Consider the following 6,483-nt stretch of genomic DNA (forward strand, 5'->3'; position numbering starts at 1 on the left):
GGATGGGTGAGGGATAAGGGTGGGTGAGGGATGAGGGATGAGGGATGAGGGTGGGGTGAGGTGAGGGGATGAGGGTGGGTGAGGAGATGAAGCTGGGTGAGGGGAGATGGGAGCAGGGCAAGAGGAATGGGAGTAGGCTGGGGACAGTCTGAGGCTAGAACGAATTTACGACTGTTGCCTGTGGTGTTGATATTTTCGTAATCAGTCAGCTCCTTGTTCTATACCTCTCCTGATCCCTGTTTAGAATCTGATCCAATCTCACCCATTCCACTCTAGAGTCACAGCAAGAAAGATCACTTCCTATATGATCCTATGCCTTTAATATCACAAAAATACAACAGAGGCTACCCATCAACTTGTCAGGACGGTCCCTATGTCATTGTAAAGTAACGGCTATGAGTACTTAGGCTAATTATGAACGTCTCTTTCCCATGGTACCCATGTGAGGGAATTACCCAGATATGAGAAGACAGGGGTTCCCAATTGGTGCTAGCCATCAGATGTGTTCGTTCAGCAGTCTCATTGTCATATCAAACTGCTCCCAAAGAAACAGGAAGATAAACTTTGAGCAGTGCGTTGGCTCAGTGGTTAGCACAACTGCCTAACAGCACCAGGGACCCGGGTTCGATTGCATCCTCATGTGACTGTCCATGTGGAGTTTGCACATTCACCCTGTGTCTCACCCTGTGTCTGCGTGGGTTTCCTCCACCAATCCAAAGATGTGCTGGTTAGGCGAATTGGCCATGCTAAATTGCCGATAGTGCCTGGCGAAGTGGATGGGTGGATTGCTCTAAAGTGCAGACCAAATGGGCTCTGTCTGCACTGTAGGGATTGTATGATAAATTGCAGAAGCCTGCACCTGTTATGAGACACCGAGGCATGCAGATTAGCTTTGAATTACTGATCAGCAAAAATTCCTCATGTAGGTACTTGATCTAAATATATAAGTAAATGGTTCTCTATTCTCCTGTCACTGTGAGAGTTGAAAAGTCAGGATTCCTGAAGAAGGGCTCACGCCCGAAAAGTCGATTCTCCTGCTCCTCGGATGCTGCCTGGCCTGCTGCGCTTTTCCAGCACCACGCTTTTCAACTCTGGTCTCCAGTATCTGCAGTCCTCACTTTCTCCTCACTGTGAGAGTTGCCAACAGAGATTGAGTATATGACCCACTGGTCCATCCTCATGGTCCCTGCCTTCTCAAAGCCAATTATTACCCAATTGGAGGACTGTTGACTGTTTGTTGACATGTTTTATGCTGGCATACAACAGCAAAATGTAAATCATTTTTAAGAAGTAATAAATGCCCCCATCATTTTTCTCCTGGAGATCGGCCCTTTAATTCCTGGAGACTCCAGGACCACCCTGGAAGTGTTGACAACCCTGATCACACTGAGCACGTCCTTGGAGGCCATCTTGGAAATTCCTTCAGAGCAAGAGATTGAGAGTTTGCAACACAAAACTGGAATGAGAAACCGTCATTTGTCTCATTAGGTCACATGAGTTTTGACATAAATGGCACAGTTTCCAGAGGCCACCCATTTTTAAAGTAGATACAAGAAGCAAATCTAACGTTGTTGAAATGTCTTTTTCCCTCATTGCAGAACCTCTCACAGACAGTCTATCTTGTGATTTCGAACATGGCGTCCTATTCAGTTATGCTGTGCAGCATTCATTCCATTTTGCACCATCCTGTCAAATCAGAGTACCATACAACATGTGGGACGTCCATTCACCCCACTGTAACCAGTGCCAGCTATCAGAACGACCTGTCGAGTTGTTCACATTCACTTTGCTCCTTTGCACAGCCCAGCAAATGTTAATCATGTATCCAACTCCCTCCAAAAGGACACAATTGGATCTGCTCCATATATTTGGGCAGCAAATTGGAACATTTCTCCTCAACTGCCTTCTGACATTTTTGGCCTTTACTTTAAATCTGCTTTGTTTTCTTACTGACCCTTCTGTTTCTTCCTTACTCTGCAAAATCCTTCCATAAATTTGAACAGCTCTATTAAATACCTCCTTAACCTGTCCTGTTTTGAGGAGACTGATCAGAAGCCCTCTCGTACAAATAACTGAAATATTATGCGCGAAAGCCATCCATTCATAATTCCTGAAATCCTGAAACATTTTCATATTAAAAAAAATACTATAGGGCAGAAGGATAGAATTTTTCTTCAGTAAGATTCCTGCAACACACATAGCTCTCTCAGAGTGATTTGATGATCCAAGGCTCCCAGCAATATTCGATAGCCATACGGAATAGCCCTGAACTCAGCCCAGGAATTTCCCTGAAAAGCTTCAGGAACATCATCGAAACTGGAGCTCCCTTGGGTTTACCCTCTGTATCACCCAATGCAGCCCTCCATCAAGAGATATGTATGGGCTTATATTACACAGATTGATGTCTTACATAAAATAACAACATACACGCACAAAGCAATTGGTCTTAAATAGGTGTCCACAAACTGGAGGTTGCAGCCTCAAGTGTGAGGGTCTATGAAGGCTCTTTGTTTCTGGATTGGAGTCTGAGGATAACACAAGTTGGAAAATGAACCTTTACAGTCAGGTGTCATTGAATCTTTTTAAAAAGAGTCGAAGGTCAACTTTGGTTTCTCGGATCTTTAAAACATTTAAAGGAAACCACTTGTGATTGAAAATTGTATTCTCAATAGCCTCAAAATAACTCAAAATGTATAATTAAATAAATATAACTGCAAACACTCAGGTTAATGTGTGAAAGAACCTTCACAGAAAATTGTTAAAATTTTGTTTGTGAACAAAAGTGAATATCTTTGCCTGCTGTCCACGAATCCAACTAGTTATCCTATTCCCATGTGAACTGGTTAGCCTATAACTTTCCCATTAGAGTATATTTCCCTGTAACTTGTGCAAAAGTTCACTCAGAAACCTTTTCTCACACCTTTCTTTCCCAGAGTAAGTGAAAATTAGATGATCAAAATAAAAGTTTCAAACATTTTACAATTAGGATGGAAGCTGCAAAGCAGGACGAACAGAGTAGTGTTCTCTAGTTTACTACCGGTGCCACGAGATAGCGAGGTGAGGAACAGGGAGAGGGCGCAGCTTAACACGTGGCTGCGCAGCTGGTGTAGGAGGGAGGGCTTCAAATATGTAGATAATTGGGATGCCTTCTGGGGAAGGTGGGACCTGTACAAGAAGGACGGGTTGCATCTGAACTGGAAGGGGACCAATGTTCTGGGTGGAAGGTTTGCTCGAGTATTTCGAGAAGGTTTAAACTAGTATGCCAGGGGGGTGGAAACCTGAGCTGTATACCGGAGGTGAGAGTTGATGCAGATGAGGCAACAGCAAGAGGTAGACCAGCTAGTGGGAAGGATTTTCCTGGGAAGGAACCAAGGGATCAGTTAAAGTGTGTTTGCTTTAATGCAAGGAGTATCAGGAAGAAAAGCTTAGAGCTTGGATCTGTACCTGGTGCTATGATGTTGTGGCCATAACATAGAGCTGGGTTTCTCAGGGGCAGGAATGGTTGCTGGGTGTTCCAGGGTTTAGAGCATTTAAAAAGAATAGGGATTGGGGAAAAAGAGGAGGGGGTGTAGCACTACTAATCAGAGAGGGTATCACAGGTACAGGAGCTTGCATTGTCGAGGAAGATCTGCCTACCGAGTCAGTATGGGTGAAAATTAGGAACAGTAAGGGAACAGTCACCTCGTTAGGGGTTTACTACAGGCCCCCCAATAGCAGCAGGGAGATTGAAGAAAGCATAGGTCGGCAGATTTTGGAAACGTGTGGACGTAGTAGGGTTGTTGTAATGGGTGACTTTAACTTTCCCAATATTGATTGGAACCTCCTTCGAGCAGAAGATTTGAATGGAGCTGTTTTTGTAAGGTGTGTTCAGGAGGGTTTCCTAACTCAGTCCGTTGACAGGCCGACGAGGGGAGAGGCCATTTTGGATTTGGTGCTCGGAAACGAGCCGGGGCAGGTATCAGATCTTGTGGTGGGAGAGCATTTTGGTGATAGTGACCACAACTGCCTCACATTCTACATAGCTATGGAGAAGGAGAGGATTAGGCAAAATGGGAGGATATTTAATTGGGGAAGAGGAAACTATGATGTTATTAGACATGAGTTAGGAAGCATGGACTGGGAGCAATTGTTCCATGGTAAAGGCACTATAGACATGTGGAGACTGTTTAAGGAACAGTTGGTGCGAGTGATGAATAAATATGTCCCTCTGAGACAGGCAAGAAGGGGTAAGATAAAGGAACCTTGGATGACGAGAGCGGTGGAGCTTCTCGTCAAAAGGAAGAAGGTAGCTTACATAAGGTGGAGGGAGCTAGGGTCAAGCTCAGCTCTAGAGGATTACAGGCAGGCGAGGAAGGAGCTTAAAAATGGTCAACAGAAGACAGCGAGTGGTAGTAGAAGGAAAATATTCTGCCTGGAAGTCAGTGGTGAGTGGTGTACTGTTCTATGTTCTATGTTCTATGTTCTAGACATTACACCATATCATCAGTGATCAAGACTGTGAGAGAGGGGACTCTTAAAGTACTATCTATGACAGAGAGTTTTGCACAGGGAAGCGGGGAAGTATGTTTTTAAAGAGATCAGGGGGCCAATGAATTCAGAGCATGGTGATTGAAATCATCAAGAATTTGGAGGAGGAAAGGAGAAATCTGGGATGAGGCATAGGGAGGGAAGTTGGGGCAGGGCATTCCGAAAATTTCCATTAGTAGGCGAGGGGGTTGACCAAGGTGAGGCACTGAAAAGAGGAAAGGATACCAGAAGAGTGAGGGAAGAAGTTGGAGTATGGTGCACCGTAACCAAGGTGATTTGGTTAAAGAGACAGCCAGACAGAAGGGACTCGGTGAGGTGTTATCACCAGACTGCCAAGCTTGAGTCAAAGCCAAGATGTGGGTGAAATAATCTGCCGTCCGGGAATGAATGGCGAGGCCTTGTCTATGTGTGATCGATCTCTCCGAAGGGAAAATAAAGACGGCCAATGCTTTTGTAAATACTGCGAATGTTCAAGGGGATAGCTATGGATGAAACGACTACAGGAATGATGACAGTAATCACTGAGCCGTTACAACTGAATAGAGCAGTAGAAATGTAGTGGCTCAGCCCTCTAGCAGAGCAACTTTATAGCATAGCATTCCTAGCCAAGCTTGCCCTGTGTCATTTTGAAGCTGATTTTATTGATGAGAAAGGTAAAGTCAGCATAGTCCCACTGGACTGGAGGGCTACTCTCTCATTAGAGGGAGATGACTGGTGATGGTTTAACCTGAGGATCTCCATCCCTCAGGCGAGGGGAGAGGTTGAGAAGGTGGGAAAATTGATGGTAACCACAGCCAGTGCAGGAATTGAACTCATGCTGTGGACGTCACTTTTCATTGTAAGTTAGCTGTCCAGCCAACTAAATTACTGTGGTCTTTGGGAAATTGTAAAAGTGGTCTCGCTTGCCAGGCAAACAACACATCGGTTGCCTGCATCATACTTGTGTGGCTGAGTGATGATGTTGCTCATGTTTCCTGTGGCAGCCTGGCAAGATTCCAAAGTGTGAGGTGTCAGACCGCTGTAGGCTGTGCACTGGGCAAGTGGTATAAAACACTTAAACATTCAAACATCACTGGGGTCTGTATACAGTCCAGTAACATCATCACGATGAACAAGTAACTTGAGCTATGGTCTCAAGTTTTTGGTATTAGATTTTATCATTTTTCCTGAACTCTCATGTTTGAGTGTGGAATGAACTTTCTGAGGAAGCGGTGGATGCGGGTACCGTTACAACAGTTAAAAGACATTTGGATGGACCCATGAATAGGAAAGGTTTGGAGGGATATGGGCCAGGAGCAGGCAGGTGGGATTCAGTTAGTTTTGGGAAAGCAAATCTTAGCAGGACTTATGCACTTAATGGTAAGGTCCTAGGGAGTGTTGCTGAAAAAAGAGACCTTGGAATGCAGGTTCATAGCTCCTTGAAAGTGGAATCGCAGGTAGATAGGATAGTGAAGAAGGCGTTTGGTATGCTTTCCTTTATTGGTCAGAGTATTGAGTACAGGAGTTGGGAGGTCATGTTGTGGCTGTACTGAATGTTGGTTAGGCCACTGTTAGAATATTGTGTGCAATTCTGGTCTCCTTCCTATCGGAAAGATGGTGTGAAACTTGAAAGGGTTCAGAAAAGATTTACAAGGATGTTGCCAGGGTTGGAGGATTTGAGCTCTAAGGAGAGGCTGAACAGGCTGGGGCTGTTTTCCCTGGAGCATCGGAGGCCGAGGGGTGACCTCATAGAGGTTTAAAAAATTATGAGGGGCACGGATAGGGTGAATAGGTAAAGTCTTTTCCCTGGGGTCAGGGAGTCCAGAACTAGAGGGCATAGGTTTAGGGTGAGAGGGGAAAGATATAAAAGAAACCTACGGGGCAACTTTTTCACGCAGAGGGTGGTACGTGCATGGAATGAGCTGCCAGAGGAAGTGGTGGAGGCTGGTACAATTGCAACATTTAAGAGGCATTTGG

The 6,483-nt window shown here is 45.0% G+C and overlaps 1 protein-coding gene across 5 annotated transcripts in view; it reads right to left on the minus strand.

Moving 5' to 3' along the window:
* The window catches only part of LOC122539499 (netrin receptor UNC5C-like), a 395,240-nt gene that overhangs the window by 60,469 nt on the left and 328,288 nt on the right, over nt 1-6,483 (minus strand). The gene's annotated exons all lie outside the window — the stretch shown is intronic.

The sequence above is a fragment of the Chiloscyllium plagiosum genome, chromosome 32 (assembly GCF_004010195.1).
Source record: "Chiloscyllium plagiosum isolate BGI_BamShark_2017 chromosome 32, ASM401019v2, whole genome shotgun sequence".
NCBI lineage: Eukaryota > Metazoa > Chordata > Chondrichthyes > Orectolobiformes > Hemiscylliidae > Chiloscyllium > Chiloscyllium plagiosum.